This window comes from Xenia sp. Carnegie-2017, unplaced genomic scaffold (genome assembly GCF_021976095.1).
Source record: "Xenia sp. Carnegie-2017 unplaced genomic scaffold, XeniaSp_v1 HiC_scaffold_20, whole genome shotgun sequence".
Classification (NCBI taxonomy): Eukaryota; Metazoa; Cnidaria; class Anthozoa; order Malacalcyonacea; family Xeniidae; genus Xenia; species Xenia sp. Carnegie-2017.
The window spans coordinates 493,559-512,219 of record NW_025813483.1 but is presented as its reverse complement, the minus strand read 5'-3'; the positions used below and the strand labels follow the sequence as shown (position 1 = coordinate 512,219).

The 18,661-nt window shown below is 33.3% G+C and overlaps 1 pseudogene; it reads left to right on the top strand.

Moving 5' to 3' along the window:
* Positions 1–1,254: 1,254 nt before the first annotated feature.
* LOC124443196 lies at positions 1,255–17,871 on the top strand (annotated as a pseudogene).
* Positions 17,872–18,661: the final 790 nt, after the last annotated feature.

The following is an 18,661-nucleotide window of genomic DNA, read 5'->3' as shown; positions in this document are numbered from 1 at the left end:
ACTGCTAGTTGACATCTACTATATAAAGTTTTTACTTTATGTATATTTATATATATATACTGCGCATGCTCAAGAAGACTACGCAAGAGGAGATGATTTATCTGAAAATTTTTGTTAGAGCGAGCTAATTACTCCATAATCGGTACTAGTACATACAGTTGGTCTTTGCCATAACCATGAACATAAAGAGTTGGTGCAGTAGACTACGCACCAAAGAAGTGAGGTCTGAAATTGTTGCTTATAAATGCGCTTAGCTATTTTCAATCAAATATTTTTGACACGCTGTTTATCTTCTTAAGCTTGTTTTGACAATTACATATCAAAGTCATAAACACTTTGTTACGCCACTCGTTTATATTCTTGACAATGTTAGAAATGTTTTTATTTTCTCTTTAAATTTGCATCTGCATATTTTGTGCATAGACAATGCCTTAATATTTATGACAGATATTATTATTCGTGGATTGAGGCAGAAGAAAAAATTGAAAATGAAACTTCCAGCAGTGAAACAAAATCAAGAGTGACAGAGCAGAAACAAAGACGCCTGGTTATAGATAGCTTGATAAAATTGAAATTAGTTGAAGTACCCAGCGTACATTCGAGAGTTTAGGATGTGGACTCGTGGACCAATGAAAACACGAATAATTCAAAACATGTTGACGACGATAATAGCTCTAACGAGGACAAGGCTCCAATACAAAAACAACCATTAATATCACCGTTTGTTTTAAAGATAAGTTCAAAAGAAATATCGATGAATCACATATACAGTTTTGAATTTCGTTGGTTCAAGTGTTATAAAGTAGTGGAAATAACTACCTGCGTCTTTCCTTTAGGACGAGGAATCTGATTTCGAAAGTGAACAGGAAACATACACCACAAGAGATTTGCTAGAAGATTCAAAGTTCACTGTAATGTCATTATATACTTTCACCATTAGTTTATATTTGATTAAAACTAGTTTTTCGATTTGATAAACTGTAAAACTCGTTTCCAAAAAAATTTTTGGGCGTTCTCTACTAAAATTTTCTTTATTTTTATATATTTAAACATCTTCCGATGTCAAATTGCCCGTATAACATCGATTTTTCAAATCAGCCCACCAATATTGACCAAAAGAAGCTGGTCGTGATCTGATCTAACAAATTCCCCCCTGTGGGACATACCATTGGACGACACCCCCCTTTCTCCGCCTGGTCTATATTGGCGGAATCTCACGATATATATCCCCACGTGGAAATCGGGTGGAAGACAATTCGTAGTAGTTCAAGATGAATTTCCAATATTTCGGACTCGTCTTTTTCCTTTAAAATGGTCTTAACAAAATCGTATCTGCGTTACGTCGAAGCTGGAATATTTGGCGTAGTGGGAAGTGCTAGAGCTAATGTGTGTCTTGTTCAAAGTGGCGAGAAAAGACGTGAAATTTGCCTCGCGATTGTTCCCGCACTAGAAAATGTATATATTTGGGACGCTAGACTTGGCGAAAAAGTATTTGAAGCGAACTGTTGAAACTTTTAAACAATGTTAGATTTTCCACTATTTAAAAATTGTTTTTATGATATGCTTATCTAAATGTCTAGGTGAATGTCTTACAAGGTAACAAGAGCGAAGTGACATGTCTCTGCCTCAGTCCTGACTCTGAACATCTTGCTGTTGGGTGAGTAAAACAACTTATCTAATTAAATAATATAGCATATCATTATGTCTAGTAAATGATGCCGGATATTTACTTCATTGTGGCTAATCATAACTTTCAACAGTAAAAGTATGGTTGTAAGAAACACAAGGTTAGGCAATGGAAGGGGGCTTGACCCCCCTGCTTACAAAAGCCAGATCCTGGGCCTCCTAACTTATAAAAGCCAGATCCTACCCTTCCCCTTGTATTCTGAAAGATTTTGATATCCAGGAAAAAAATGTCAGTCAACCTGTACAGTATGTAATGTTAACAAAAATGAAAATCATTGGTGTACATTCCCCTCGAGCCTAAACTATTTTAATTTCTACATTTTTGTTAGACTTGATAAATTATATCCATTTGACAACAGGTAATAAGATTTGCCCATATAAAATAATTTTCCTTGCTTTTGAAAACTGAACAGCTTTTGATCTTAATGTACATAATAAATTTGCAACTTCTTACAGGGAGAAGAATGTAAAGCTTAACCTGCATACATGCACCTCCACCTGCAGTTTATTTTTAAATTTTAGGTATGGCGATGGTGTCATCAGAATTTGGAATATAAATAATGGTACATCCTCAGTGACATTTAGGTACATTTCCTGTCATGGAATATATTTTTCAATTTAGTCTATGCTCAAGCATTTGTTTACCTTCAGTACTTCTGATTTCCAATTACTAAACGGTCCAAAACTCATTTCAAAATTTTTTTCGATAAACAAACCGTAAATATAACTCAGCATGCTATTATAATATATGTGCTAGGCACATCAACCAAAAATTTTCCAACTTCAAGACCCACAATGCATGCAACAAGGTATAAGAGGTATCCTGGAGAGGGTTACAACTTGTACAGATGTTGCTGATGGTGCATTTTGCCCTATTTATCCTTTTGTTTGCCATTGAAACTTCTGTGTTCCAATCACAAAGCAGTTGAAAACTCACTTAAGAAAATTTGCCAGTAAACAAGTTACTACTTGAAGACATTTTTACACGCTCTCAACCAAGAGGAACAAGGAAAGTTTTCAAATTTCAGTATATAAAATCAATGAAAGATAAATGAACCTTGAATGCCTTGTAAATTTGCACGGCAACTTCTGAAACTATAAGAATAGTCATTACAAACAGTGTTGTCCCTAAAAATATAGTATCGAGCAGTGACATAGTCAATGTCGCACTAATGCATTACTGTGGAGTGAAGTGTAGACTTGTGTTTTTGTGTAAAAATTATTAATTCTGGTAAATGGATGTGTATCAGCACTAATGTTTTCAAAGATGCCAAAGCAACCATCTTCATTAGGCATTTTCTATTCTTGCCATATCTTGAATGAAAGATTAAAAAATTATTTCATCTTTTGTTTCATTGAATTTCTTCTAGTGGTCACAAGACAGCAGTTACAGCTCTTAACTATGATTATACTGGTGTCAAATTGGTGTCTGGATCAAAGGTATTCTTTAATTGTGATTTTTATGACACTTAAATCAATTGCTATAAATGGTGAAGGGTAGTTTATAAAATGTAAACAATTCATTTGTGTTGTTTTCTGCCACTACTATAGGATACAGATGTGATTGTTTGGGATATAATTAATGACTCAGGAATGTTCAGGTATGATTATGATCATTTAATGTTATATGACAAGTTTTTTAAAATAAATATGTTTCAACATCTTATGATGCCATCTTCAGTATAATAAAGAGTATTATGTATGTGATGAATATAAATAAGGAAAATATGATACAGTGATACAATTTATACAATTATGAGTAGATTATATATAAATATTACAATGAAATATTGATTAGAATAAATGATGAGTGTATTTATATGAAGGTGGCATCATGAGATGTTGAAACATTTTTGCTTTAAAAAAACTTGTGGTATTCATTAAATGTGCATTATCAATACTGCTTCAGTTATGATGATTATGTTGATATTCAAAGTAAGGTATTTCTCTTTACATGTTTTTATGTTATTGACTTTCTAAAAGTGTTGGTATGGGTTACTAACAGAGTGGAAGTATGACTTACTAAATAAAGTGGGAGTATGACTTACAAACTGAGAATGGGGGTATGACTTACTAAATAAAAGTGGGAGTATGACTTACAAACTGAGAGTGGGGTATGACTTACTAAATAAAAGTGGGAGTATGACTTACAAACTGAGGTGGGAGTATGACTTACTAAATAAAAGTGGGGTATGACTTACAAACTGAGAGTGGGAAGTATGACTTACTAAATAAAGTGGGGTATGACTTACAAACTGAGAGTGGGAGTATGACTTACTAAATAAAAGTGGGTATGATTACACAAACTGAGAGTGGGGTATGACACTATAAATAAAATGAAGTATGACTTACAAACTTAGAGTGGGAATGACTTACTAAATAAAAGTGGGGTATGACTTACAAACTGAGAGTGGGGAGTATGACTTACTAAATAAAAGTGGAGTATGACTTACTAAATAAAAGTGGAAGTATGACTTACTAAATAAAAGTGGGGTATGACTTACAAAATAAAAGTGAAAGTATGACTTACAAACTGAAAGTGGGGAGTATGACATAAATAAAAGTCATGTAAACTCTTAATATGAACTGAGGTATGACTTACTGACTTACGGTGGAATATTTAAACTGAGGTCTTGCCACCTACATACATACTGTACGTATGTTGTAAAGCTTAGAAGCTACATATCATATGACAGAATTGTCAAAGTTAGCGAGTTCTTTGTTATATAGCAATGTTTGTTAAGAAAGAGATAAATGATGTGTATGTATGTATGACGACAATGTTCTTAAATTTGTTATTTCTTCAGACTTAAAGGTCATAAAGGAATGGTGACTTGTTGTCGGTTTCTTCATTTTCAAAATGTTCTTATAACTAGGTAAATATAGAAGATCTATTTTCATCTTAAATGGCTTTGCTAGTTTATATTTAATGGTTTTGTCTTTCCTAGTTCCAAAGACACTTTCGTGAAATTTTGGGATCTTGATTCACAGCATTGTTTTCTTACCTTGGTTGGTCATAAAACAGAGGTGAATGGAACCTATGAATTTGTTGTTATGATAGGATGTAGGAGTTGTCTACCCTTCACTCTCGTAAAAGAATAAGGATGCATACTTTGCTAGAAACAGGGATTTAGGAACAGTAATAAAGTCACCGTAATGTACATTTTTTTAAGGTTTGGGGCTTTGTCGTCGTCAAGAATGAAACAAAGTTAATTACTGGTTGTGCTGATAGCGAATTGAGAGTTTGGAAAATTGAGTACAAAGATGATAGAACAGAAAGACGCGAAGAAACGAGAAAACGAAAAACAGCAACGCAATCTAGCGAGGATGGTGTAGGGGAAATAGAGGTACATAAGAGGTGTTTGGTGGTCATTTCTCTGCGTTGTCTTGCATGATGCATGAGGGATAATAGTGGATGCTACTTAAATTCAGAAAACCAAAGGGAAAATAAGCGTTTTTAAGATGTTTAGTTACAATGAGGTAGTACTAGGATTGTTGGTGGATATTTGTGGGTGTATTAGGAACGTTGATGGATATTTGTGAGGTCCATTAGGACTATGGGTGAATATTTGTTAGGTATACAGTATTAGGAATGTTGGTTGATATTTGTGCATAGGATTGTTTGTCGATTTTTGTGAATATTACTATGTTAGGTTAAACAAATAAAATTTCTAATAAACTTTGTGTTTATAATTTGGCCATCTGCATTAGACCTGTCGCCACTGCATCAACCATTTAGTCTAGTTTTTAAATTCATATATAAGCATTTAGTTCTAGTTTCAACTCGGATTTCAACTTCTTTATTTCGAATTTCAATAGGAATTGCTTTCGTGTACAATGATTGGCTCTGTCATGAGAAGCTCAACTGATCGCGTAGTGTCGCTGTATTGCGATCTTTCACGAACTTATATTGGTTGTCATGTACGTACGTTATGTAAGAAGTTTTTATTTGGGATTTGGATATTAAAAAATTGCTATGGAGATGATGAACATTATGTGGCTATTGCTCAGCTTTATGTTACAACCTACTATCAACTATAAATGGCTTTTCTGATTGGATTAATCAGACACTAATGATAAACATTAAGTTTTCGTTCTTTATAATTCTATAGCTAATGGTATTTCATTGTACTATTTAAAACCCTTAGACAATAGCAACGCACAGCTTTCTAAGAAATGGGTTTGGTATTCAATTATGGAAAAAAAATATTTCATTTACATATCAATTTTGCTGCGGTCACCGAGAGTCGTGTTGACATCGTGAGGGAATATTCATTATAAAAGCAACTGTCTGAGTGATTTTCGTGTAATTTTTACAAACCCAGCAGAAATTCTTGCAGTAGCAAATATTGCTCAGTTTTCAATGGAAAAACTCCATTCTAATGTCGACCATAGGTTGTCATTATTCATTTCATGATAACCAAGTTGAGAATGTAGTATTTTACGTATGTCAATAACATTCACGGTTATGAATGAATTTTACAAAATATAATCAATATTTCTTGTTTCACGAGAGAACTAAAGAAAAGATGTGGTTATGTGAAGATAATTTTTATTTGTTTAGGGTGCTAATTCTACGTTAGAAATGTTTCGTCTTGCATCAGAAGACGAAATAAAAAAACGCTTGGCAAAAAGACGAAAAAAGATTTTAAAGAAGCAAAGGTTGTTGACTTTGAAATTTTAAAACTATATTCAAGCTTTTTTATTCTCATACATGTGATATTTTTACCATTATTTATTCCTAGATCACAAGGATTGGAAGCCGACGAGCTGACGGTTAGATAATTTTTGTTACGTGAAATTTGTGTGCAAAGAATTTTGACGAATCAAAATATACGTAGTTTACGCTAAGACATCACAATCTTGCCTCGTTTCTGTAACATTGTGATATTTCTCTTTATTTGTGAATAGTTCTTATATATATTATGTCAAAATACTGGAGCATATTTGGTTTTGTTTCTTGAAATGAAATAGATTTTGAAAACGTAGAAACAGAAATACATAGGAAGAATCAAATATGCGTTGTTCCAACATTTTAATTGTGTATTTGCGCACTATTTGTCTTATTTTCGAAACATGTTTTAACATTACTTTTATTTTATCAGGTTTCTGAAAACGTCTTAGCCACCGTCGAAGACGAGATTATAAAATTACCCGATGTTAAAGCGACCTCAAAGATAAGGTAAAATGATGTATGGAGTACAAACATTGTAATTCGCTTGTGGAAGTCAAGCGTTTTGTGTAGAGAGATTTTTCTAGACGTGCTTTTCTCAACGGATGTTTTTTCTTAAATATAATTATTAATCAATGTTGGTTTCTAATACTTTCATACGCAATATTTTTAAGCAGTTTTACAATGTCAATTTTAAAATTGCTTGTTCAAAATGGCTGAATAAAAAGTTATTTTAAACGATATTTATGATGCAAAAGTCGTTTCTAGTCCTCCTCGTACATACGTACTTGGTTCATTCACTTGTCTTGCTTTCCCGCCATTATAAAATACAAATAATTTTTTTATTCTTGTTAGGTCATTTGACTTTGCATTGAATTCAAATAATGATCTAAAGGTATCTCATTATTTTTGTCCGCGATTTTATTTTATATTTGAGAAGTATGGATGTGTTAAATTGATGTTTCTGTATATTTCCAAGTGTTGTTGAATAGTCATTTAGGACGATGAGAAAGAGTCTTTCGTCATTTTTTATCATCTTATTTGATTGTACATGTAAAGAATGCGTAGGATACTGGATACTATGGAATTGGTTGCATCCACTTGAAATAAGAAGTATTTTAAATTTCTACAGATTTCATTATTACTACACAACAACAGCGTAGAGTTTCATGTCTTCAGTGAAGAAAAGAAAGATTCAACTAATATACTTTCCATAAAGACACCTGGTCATCGTAGTGATGTAAGGTATGTGGCTACGTAGATCTCAATAAATCTGGAATATGAGACAATAAGTTAAAGTCTTAAATCTTATGTGCCTTTGAAGCGTCATACTGTAACAGCTCACTTCATCTGATTGACCCCTTAGACAAATGTATTTTTTTTACATGATTCAATGGTTAGAAATAATTGCATTTCAGAAAATGATTAATTTTGTTGTGTTGTTGTTATTTCCTTAATCCGCATTTTGTAGTATTTCACTTTATGAAATCTTGAATAAAATGGATGACGCATTTTTATTTATGAACTTCACCTTGATTTAGTTGATTTGTAGCTAGCTTTGTTACTTTAGGACTTTGTCATTCAATTCTGACGATTCCTGCATCCTCTCTGGTGCAGCTGAAAGTGTTAAATTGTGGAACAGGTACAATAAGCAGATTTTTAAAGTTGTGTATGTGTAATTGCTTGTAATTTCTTTAACTAAAACGTACAATGATTCATATTTTTAAAGTTTTATCAAGTTGTACCAACAGGATAATCATTTTCCTGTTAGGAATAACGTTGGAGTAATTTCGAATAGGGGTGGGAATGAAAAAATCAAAGTTTACTAAAAAACATTATGCAAGAAATTAAAATAGCATCACGGATGTAATATTACCGTAACAGACTTACGTACTCTACGCTATCATTGTTTGTGGGTCGAAAGAGTGACTGTGTCTATGTCAACCTGTGATGATATTTCTAACAAATTTGTAGATCGACTCAGAAATGCATCAGAACAATGTCTTCTGGTTATTGTCTAATTTCGTTTTTTGTCCCTGGTGACAGACACATTGTTGTTGGTACTAAGGTATTCAGGATTAGTGAATGTGACTTGATAAAGTAGTAAGCTATTGTAGGGTCATGTGACAGACCCTTTGTTGTTATTACTAAGGTATACAACATTAGTGAATATGACTTTATAAAGTTGTGAGTTAATGTAAGGTCATGTGACAGAAACGTGGTTGTTGGTACTAAGGTATTCAGCATTAGTGAATATGACTTTTTAAAGTAGTGAGACAATGTAAGGTCATGTGACAGACACGTCATTGTTGGTACTAAGGTATTCAGCATTAGTGAATATGACTTTATAAAGTAGTGAGACAATGTAAGGTCATGTGACAGACACGTTGTTGGTACTATGGTATTCAGGATTAATGAATATGAGACTTTATAGTAGTGAACAATGTAAGGTCATGTGACAGACACGTTGTTATTGGTACTAAGGTATTCAGGATTGATGATGTGACTTTATAAAGTAGTGAGCCAATGTAAGGTCATGTGACAGACACGTTGTTGGTACTAAGGTATTCAGCATTAGTGAATATGACTTTATAAAGTAGTGAGACAATGTAAGGTCATGTGACAGACACGTTGTTGGTACTAAGGTATACAACAATAGTGAATATTTTATAAAGTAGTGAGACAATGTAAGGTCATGTGACAGACACGTTGTTGGTACTAAGGTATTCAGCATTAGTGATATGACTATAAAGTAGTGAGACAATGGTCATGTGACAGACACGTTGTTGGTACTAAGGTATTCAACAATAGTGAAGATGACTTTATAAAGTAGGAGCCAATGTAAGGTCATGTGACAGACACGTTGTTGTTGGTACTAAGGTATACAACATTAGTGAATATGACTTTATAAAGTAGTGAGACAATGTAAGATCATGTGACAGACACCTTGTTGTTGGTACTAAGGTATACAACAATAGTGAAGATGACTTTATAAAGTAGTGAGACAATGTAAATGTTGACCTCTAAATTTCCTTTACAGGCTGGCAAACTCCAAATATTTGACGTTTCGTCTGGTTCATTGCTTGAAAATGTGGACGCACACGATGGTGCTATTTGGTCGTTGTGTTTAGCTCCCGATAATGTAAGGGACTTTACTTCATTTTAAAAACATATTTTTGGTGTGGTCGTTGGAAAGTAACATTTTTTACAAAATTTGTGGACTGCCATGCCTTCTTTTGCTTTCTTTCGATTATTTCTCTAACAGAAATAGCAGAGATCTTTTTGTTGGCAAAGTTATTCTGCTGCTTGTCATTTTGTAACTCCTTGAAGAGACAAGTGACGTATGCTTCACTTTCTCCCACGTCCTCATATATTCTTTCAGTGAATTGTTCAGAGGGAGCTCAAGACTGCGCACATCTAGAAATGATGATTTTATCAATTTCTAGACGCTATTCGCCTCAGGAAGTGGTGACAAGGTGTAAAAGGGAATTTGATTTGATTACGGATGAGAACTATTCAACGACCAGGTATTAAATAATTTGCATGTAAAGCAACGTTTGCACTCAACGTGATTTTCTCACTTTATCATTTAAGACGAAAAATGTCCATTGTCTGTCGGAGAAAAACAACAATGTACTAATTCTGTTGAAGCTTGTGTTGTAAAGTTTTTTCTCTTGTTTTTCTTGTGCATTTTATGATGTTTGTAAAGAAAAGTGGTTAAATGTGACCATCCACTTTTTGTTTGTTCAATCTTTGTTGAAGCTTGTGTTCTAAAGTTTTTTCTCTTGTTTTTCTTGTGCATTTCATGATGTTTGTAAAGAAATGTGGTTAAATGTGACCATCCGTTTTTTGTTTGTTCAATCCTCAGTTTAACATTTTCTAATTGTATGATTCAATATTGTCTAATTGGATTTTGTATTTCATTGTACAATTGAGTGATTCATGTTGTATTATTTTGTTTAGTCAAAGATTAAGTATTTGTCATGCACGAACATTAAAGATGAATGATGACGTAATGTGTATAAAGTTCAGGTTAGTTGTTGATATATTCGTCTGGGGAGGGTATACATTTATGATCTTTCATTTAATCACGAGCCTACCTTCGTTGCAGTCCAAATCAAAGTTTATTGCCGTGGCTTTGTGATTACAATGAAAATTTTCTTCACTGATACATTGAAAGGTAAGTTGTTAAGCGTTGGATGAATTGATGGTTGATGGACGGATGGTGAAGGGATGGGGATGTATGGATTAGTTGATGATATTGGGGTGTGGTATGGACAGGGGCAGTGTTGGGTGTGATTGATGATATTGGATAGCAGTTGATGATATTGGATAGCAGTTGATGATATTGGATAGCAGTTGATGATATATTGGATAACAGCTGATGGTATTGGATAGCAGTTGATGGTATTGGATAGCAGTTAATAGTGTTTGATAGCAGTTGATGTTGGATAGCAGTAGTTAGAATATTTTCATTTGTTGCTGTAGATCACTCTAAAGATGACTCCTTGTACGAAATTCTCCCATTTGTTTTTCTATGAATCACGATAAAAATGCACTTTGAGTTAGAACTGTTTCCTTTTCCTACAAAAAAATTCATTAAAAAAATCCACTCTTGTAAAAAGAAGGCGATATTTTTGACTTTAAGCTAGTTACGTAACATTGGATTAATCTATGCTTTCCATAAACGTTATAATTTGATTTCAGAAGTCTCAAAATTTAACTGAATAAACATTTTCCTGTCCATTTATCCTAATTACTTTTGTATTCATTTTTAAATGTGGTTACTTTTCGTCGTTATTTAGTTCTTCCTATCCCTCTATGGTCATAAATTACCTGTTGTTACCATGGATATATCAACGGTACGTTTTATTCATATGACGTGTGTTTCAAAGTATCAACGTTTGACTGTCGTTTTGATAGTAGTGGATTGTGTTTGTGAGAAGATCATAGCTTACGTCACATCCGTTTTAGCTGTCGCTTAAATTATACTGTTTTTTTCAAGCTTACAGGAACGGCTTTCAACTCTGTTTTGATATCATGTTTTATAATATGTTTTTTATTTTTGGTCGAAAGAACTTTACCACATAAAATGAAGAAAAATACGTATACACAAAGATACATTACCAAGCTGTAAATAAGTCATTTCGCAATAGCTTTTCGATTAGATATTTTCGAAATTAAATTTTAAAGTGAATCAATTTTAAATAATGCATTAATAATTTATGCTACAGTTCAAAAGAATGTAAATTTTGCTGGGTAAGCTTTTCTTCAATGTTGCTTTAAAACCCAAACGAGGAAGTTTAGTTTGTGACGTAAACTAAAATTATAAAATGAGAGATGATTATGAGAATGTAATGAAAATTGATTTGAAACTTTGAAAAGACGTACATAATGTCAACTACGTATGACCGTGTAAATTTTTACCAATCCTCTGTTGTGAAAGTGTAGAGCGTGTAGCGGTCCATCTCTTGACCACTTTGTATTAGTGAACGCTTTTCAATGGCGTCTTTATTTATTTTGAAACTTTTCTCTGTCTTTGGATTCGTATTTTGTCATCCTGATTCATTTTTACAGGATAACGTTCTCCTCGTTTCTGGTGGCGTTGACAAGAACATTAAGATTTGGGGTTTGGATTTTGGTGATTGTCGAAAATCAATATTCGCCCATGATGACAGGTACGCACAATGTAATTTTAAATGACAGATACACAATTTTATGATAGTAATATATGATAGCCTAAACAGTCGATTATATCCCTACTATACACTCGTATCCTATGCATCTTCATTTTACCCTGTAAACCCTCTTACCCTGGTTACATCATTGTTTCGTCATCACCATACCTTGTACGTCTATAACATACTAGTAAACCACGTCCTCAATTGTTTTATACGTAAATTTCCTGTATTTTTACCCATGTTATCAACATTACACTAGCAATACCTACATGTACTTTCATTTTATACCTTATATTTTCATGTTATCAACATTACACCTAGTAATACCTACATGTATATTCCTTCTGTTATATTATATGGCTTTCATCTTCTTTTAGTGTCATGGCCATGCAGTTCATTACTTAAAAACTCATTATTTCTTCAGTGCAAGTAAAGATAAAACGTAAAATATTGGGACGTGACAGATTTCTTCATGTTACGACAGAGGTCATCATTCAAATATGGAGTCTTGCAATCAGCCATGACGGCGAGTGTGTTGTAAGTGTCAAGTATGGAAGGTTTTAGATAATGTCGGGTTTGTTGTAAGTGTCAAGTATGGAAGGTTTTAGATAATGTCGAGTTTGTTGTAAGTTTCAAGTATGGAAGGTTTTAGATAATGTCGAGTTTGTTGTAAGATTTCAAGTATGGAAGGTTTTAGATAATGTCAGAGTTTGTTGTAAGTGTCAAGTATGGAAGGTTTTAGATAATGTCGAGTTTGTTGTAAGTTTCAAGTATGGAAGGTTTTAGATAATGTCGAGTTTGTTGTAAGTGTCAAGTATGGAGTTTTAGATAATGTCGAGTTTGTTGTAAGTTTCAAGTATGGAAGGTTTTAGATAATGTCGAGTTTGTTGTAAGTGTCAAGTATGGAAGGTTTTAGATAATGTCGAGTTTGTTGTAAGTGTCAAGTATGGAAGGTTTAGATAATGTCGAGTTTGTTGTAAGTGTCAAGTATGGAAGGTTTTAGATAATATCGAGTTTGTTGTAAGTGTCAAGTATGGAAGGTTTTAGATAATGTCGAGTTTGTTGTAAGTGTCAAGTATGGAAGGTTTTAGATAATGGCGAGTTTGTTGTAAGTGTCAAGTATGGAAGGTTTTAGATAATGTCGAGTTTGTTGTAAGTATCAAGTATGGAAGGTTTAGATAATGGCGAGTTTGTTGTAAGTGTCAAGTATGGAAGATTTTAGATAATGTCAGTTTGTTGAAAGATCAAACACTTATTCTTAACACTCCAGTTCCACAAGCATTGTATTTTATCTTATAGATCAGTGGGTCACATGATAAATCGTTAAGACTCTGGGAACGAACGGACGAAACGTTGTTTGTCGAGAGGAGAGAAATGGTACTATACATAGATCTGTTGCTGGAGCTGCAAAATATGCATATAGTACCTGTACTTTCAATGTTTATTTTAAGTTTTCTATTTGGGAGAAGCAGCTTACGAAAGCGCCGTAACAGGAGTTGAAAAACATTGTAAGATTCTTTTTACTATGTAACATGAGATATGTGTTCCATCTTGAGCCCAACTACTCTGTATTTGTTGTATACTTTCACTATGGAAAATATCTTGTGGAAGTTGCATTTATTGCACTAAATAAATTCATTTATTTAAACCATGATGTTGTTTAGATTCCAGGTGAACAAGACACAGAAGCTGTTAAAGCTGGCAAGAAAACTATCGAGACGATCAAAGGAGTTAGTTTTGTTGTTGTATTAGCATTGCAAGTTAATTTTATTTGTTTTGTGCCCAGTCCCCCCTGCAGTACCTGAAAGATACCTCAAAATCATACATATATATCGAAAACTGTAGTACACCAAAGACATGTGAAGACTGTGCATATCTGAAGCCATGTGTTTAAGCTGACATTGAGACGGAGTACTTGGAGGATATTATAGTAGAATATAGATACTTGGACGATAATACAGTATGATTGGGATGCTTGGAGGATATTATAGTAGAATATATAGATGTTGGAGGATATTACAGTATGCTTGGGATACTTGGAGGATATTACAGTATAATATATGATATACGCAGTTTACTATGTTGATGTTTGTTCTTTTCATTAGCTGAAAGAATCATGGAGGCCATTGAATTGTATAAAAGAAAGACAGAAAGAACTTGAACACAAAGCGAGTCAAGTGACAAAAGACAAAACGGTTGGTTTGTTATTTCTTGCTCTGCACATCTACAAAATGTTTATGTTATACGTATAGACAATCTTAAATCTTAAATGCAAGGTTTGTTATTTCTTGCTCTGCACACCTACAAAATGTTTATGTTCTATGTATAGACAATCTTAAATCTTAAATGAAAGGTTTGTTATTTCTTTCCCTACACATCTACAAAATGTTTATGTTATACGTATAGACAATCTTAAATCTTAAATGAAAGGTTTGTTATTTCTTGCTCTGCACATCTACAAAATGTTTATATTATACGTATAGACAATCTTAAATCTTAAATGAAAGTTTTGTTATTTCTTGCTCTGTACATCTACAAAATGTTTATGTTATACGTATAGATAATCTTAAATCTTAAATGAACAATCTTAAATAACCATGACCGGCAACATCACAAAACTTTTCTAGACGAAACACCCTAATTGGGGCAACGCCCTACACTGTTATTAAACTCTACATGTGAAACCACCGCCAATATTTTCTTACTCTCTAATTTGGAACACGCCCTGCATCGTTGTTTAACTCTACCAATGAAACCACCAGTAATATTTTCTTACTCTCTAAATGGGGCAACGCCCTACACTGTTATTTAACCTTGCCTGTGAAACCACCGCCAATATTTTCATACTGTTTAATTGGGACCACGCCCTGCATCGTTATTTAGACCTACCCATGTAACCACCAATAATATTTTCTTACTCTCTAATTGGGAAAATGCCCTACACTGTTATTAAACTCTACCAATAAAACCACCATTATTTTCATACTGTCTAATTGGGACCACGCTCTGCACTGACCTACCCATGAAACTACTACCAATATTTCCTCACTCTCTAATTGGAACCACGCTCTTCACCCTTCACTATTGTTTGATTTATACAGAAAATCCCAATTTCGTTTATTACACAAGTTCTTTTTGTTCTCACATACATTTTCTTTTCTTTGAACAGCTTCCAAAGCGCGTCATTCATCCGATTCTTGCTGCCTTTGGTAATGTCAGTGTAAGTTTACTATATTTTCAATGTTTCCATTTAAGAACAGCATGAAGGCCACGTGATACAAGGTGAAAGTCACGTGCATGTTGAACATGATTAATGTAAATATTAATGTAATGGTAAGATTGCAAGATTTACATACGTACGTACGTAGATAAGGGGAAAATGGATGAAATGGCTTTACATTTATAATAACTCTAGAAAAAATGAGAGTTAAATGTTAAATACACAGGATTTGTAATAATGAAATAAAATATTTTGAGCACGAAGATGGAGGCCATAAATATTGTTGTTCTACGATTGAATGCCTGTCTATGTCAACCTCCTTTTCCCGGACCATATACTAACGACGTTTGTAAAATATTTTTTCTTTTCACAGCCTTTACAGTATGTACTTCTAGTGGTGAAAAAAGTAAAGTCAAGGTAAGGTTGAAGTATTATAAAGAGCAGCAAATTATCCCGTGAAGAAACGTTGTTTGTACTAGAAGTTAATTTAGAGCATTTTAAAGATAAAGTATGGCAAAGTGTCTCGTTGAAGTTACTAAAGGAATTAATTCTTAAGTGTTATTAGAATACAGTAGAGAGGTATCTAATGAAGCAAGTGTTTTTCTACAAAACACTTAAATTATTTACTTTCAGTGAACTTGAAGAATCATTGCTTGTGTTACCGTTTGACTATGTTATTGATGTACTGAAACTTCTTCTTGAGTGGATTAAGGTAAAGTGAAATGTATTTTGACTCCTGTGTCCTTACTTCACATGGTACAGGTTTCGTTTTCAAATTTTGCTCATCCCAGATGTACTTGATTGTTTAGAATGGTTGGGAAACAGAGTTAAGTTGTCGATGTCTGTTCTTTCTGCTGCGGTAAGATTAAGACGTAATTTTGTTTTGGTTTCGATCGATATTTTTTCAATACGTCTGTCTTTAAATCATTCCCTAAGAATATCATCACGTTCCTTCAGTATTGCTGAACATTTGATACAATTGGTGAGATACCTGTACAGTGCTGGATATTTTCATTTTTCGTATTTTGTTACGATAGAATACATCACAACAAGATCATATCCACTCCTGAACTACTGCCAGTAATAGACTCTATCAGATCACATTGTCGTAGCCGAGTTCGCGAAATGAAGGTAGGAAGTTGTACGTTCAATAAACCGCAAATATCGCCAAATTTCTCTCGTAATTTTATCCTGCGCTATATGACCGATAATTTATTCGTGTTAAATTTTGTCAACACTTTAATGACTGTAAGCTTAACACGAAAAAGTCATCAATTTTGATTGGTTAAGAGCAACTAAGGCTTTCTTTCACATTACAGTGCCAATGTTAATACAGAGTTTGGCTTTGTATTAAAAAGGTTCATAGAATATTCTTTTGTGTATTAACAACAGAAAAAAGTATGTATTTAGAAACAAAAATATCGTTTGAACTAAACCTTTACAAATCATCTGAACTGAACAAATGACTTTTCAAATCATTTAAACTAAAGAAATATTTTTTCAAATCATCTGAAGTGAACAATAAATTTTCAAATCATTTGAACTGAACAAATGACTTTTCAAATCATTTGAACTGAACAAATGACTTTACAAATCATCTGAACTTTCATAAATGACTTTACTAATCATTTGAACTGAACAAATGACTTTTCAAATCGTATGAACTAAACAAATGGCTCTACAAATCAAATGAATTGAACAAAGTTTCTTGAATTTTTACATCGACGACGATAAAACTATGGCACACATGTAATGAGTGCTTTATCTTTAGGATACTGTTGGATTCAATTTGGCGGGACTACAGTTTATTCAAAGACAGCTTGAAAATCGTGACGTCACATTCTTTGGCGAAACACGCGAGAGACTGGGACAAATACGAAAAAAGAAGAAGACGATTTTGAGGAAATTTCGATGAAGGTTGTTTTGCAGTTTAATACTCTGACAACTAAAACGACTGTCTCCCAAAGTACACAATGGCTGAGGTTTGATGACATTTGTGAACTTCCAGATTTGGTCAGAAGGGATAAAAATATTGATTCAAGTCAAATTTGTTGATTACGAATCTTTGTCGTGGGAATTTGAGATTGACGTTGAAGGAAGCGATTGTGTTTTGTGGAGTTGTCTTTACGGTTGCTGAGACTGGGACGAGAGGATTAAAATGGGATCATAGTGTCGGTCTAAGGAAACTGGGAAGGTTGAAATGGAACTGGGAGCGAAGTGATTATAATGGACCGGGAAATATAAGACTGAAATTCAACAAAAACCACAAGTGAATGGGTTATAATGTATCCTAATGGATATAAGAGAATAGAGGTGTAAATTTAATGTCTAATGTTGTAGATTAAATGTCTTTGACTTTCGTTGACGTGATGAAGAAATATTAAGTTGAGGAGAGAAGTCTATTTTTTATCGTATTCATCTGTTAGCAAATAGTGGAGTGTGCATCGGAAAATTATAAAAAACATGATCAATGGAAAATGATCTACTGTTGATTGCTGTACATAACTATCCTCAAAGATCCCTAACCCAAATTGTATCCTTAGAGGTACAAGTAAAGTCTCCATGTGCCCCTTTGAAATATATGATGCAACAATAAAATGTAACTTTTGCAATCAGCCGACTTTTAAAATTCACATGATTCAGCATTAGTTGATCCTGGAGAAAGCTTAAACGCTACAAAAAGGAATTTCATACTTTGTATTTTTATAATTAATTATTGGGCTAGCCAGACATTGACAGTCAAACGAGACTTTCACTTATATGACGTTGAAATGCGTTTTTTGCGCAACAGATTCTAGCTTGCAGTTACATAAATAATTTACTGCAAAGTGATCTAAAAAAAGTCAAATTTAAATTAAGAATGATATCACCACATTCACCATCAACACGTTAAGTCAATACCTGCATCGAAAGAGAAAATAGAATTGAAATCGGTTTTACATTTAGTCGGATATTTCCCAGTTATAAAAAAGAAGAGTGTCACAAAAATTAAGGAGTAATTGCAACTATAAACAGGAAGAAATAATGAATCGATTAACAATTATCAAGCAATTCGCCATCTACAATACTTATAAACAAAAAATGTATTTTATGAGTTACCAAAATGAATACAGAAAAAACTGCATCTTTATATGGCAAAGTAGTCTTCTGGTCATTTCAGCGTTCAACAAAGGGATGTAAAATTGTCATGGTTCCACTAAGATATGGATTTACTCTCATGAAAATGACCCAACAAACATTCCACTCATTTTAAGGAGCTTTACAACTTCAGACTAGATAGATTGCAAACGTACTAATCTCATATACACTGTAAAAAGTGACAGAACATTGTATTTTATTAAATATTCATTATAATCCATTAGACGGTCGAAAAAGCCTATAAATCTGTAGGAACCTATTTAC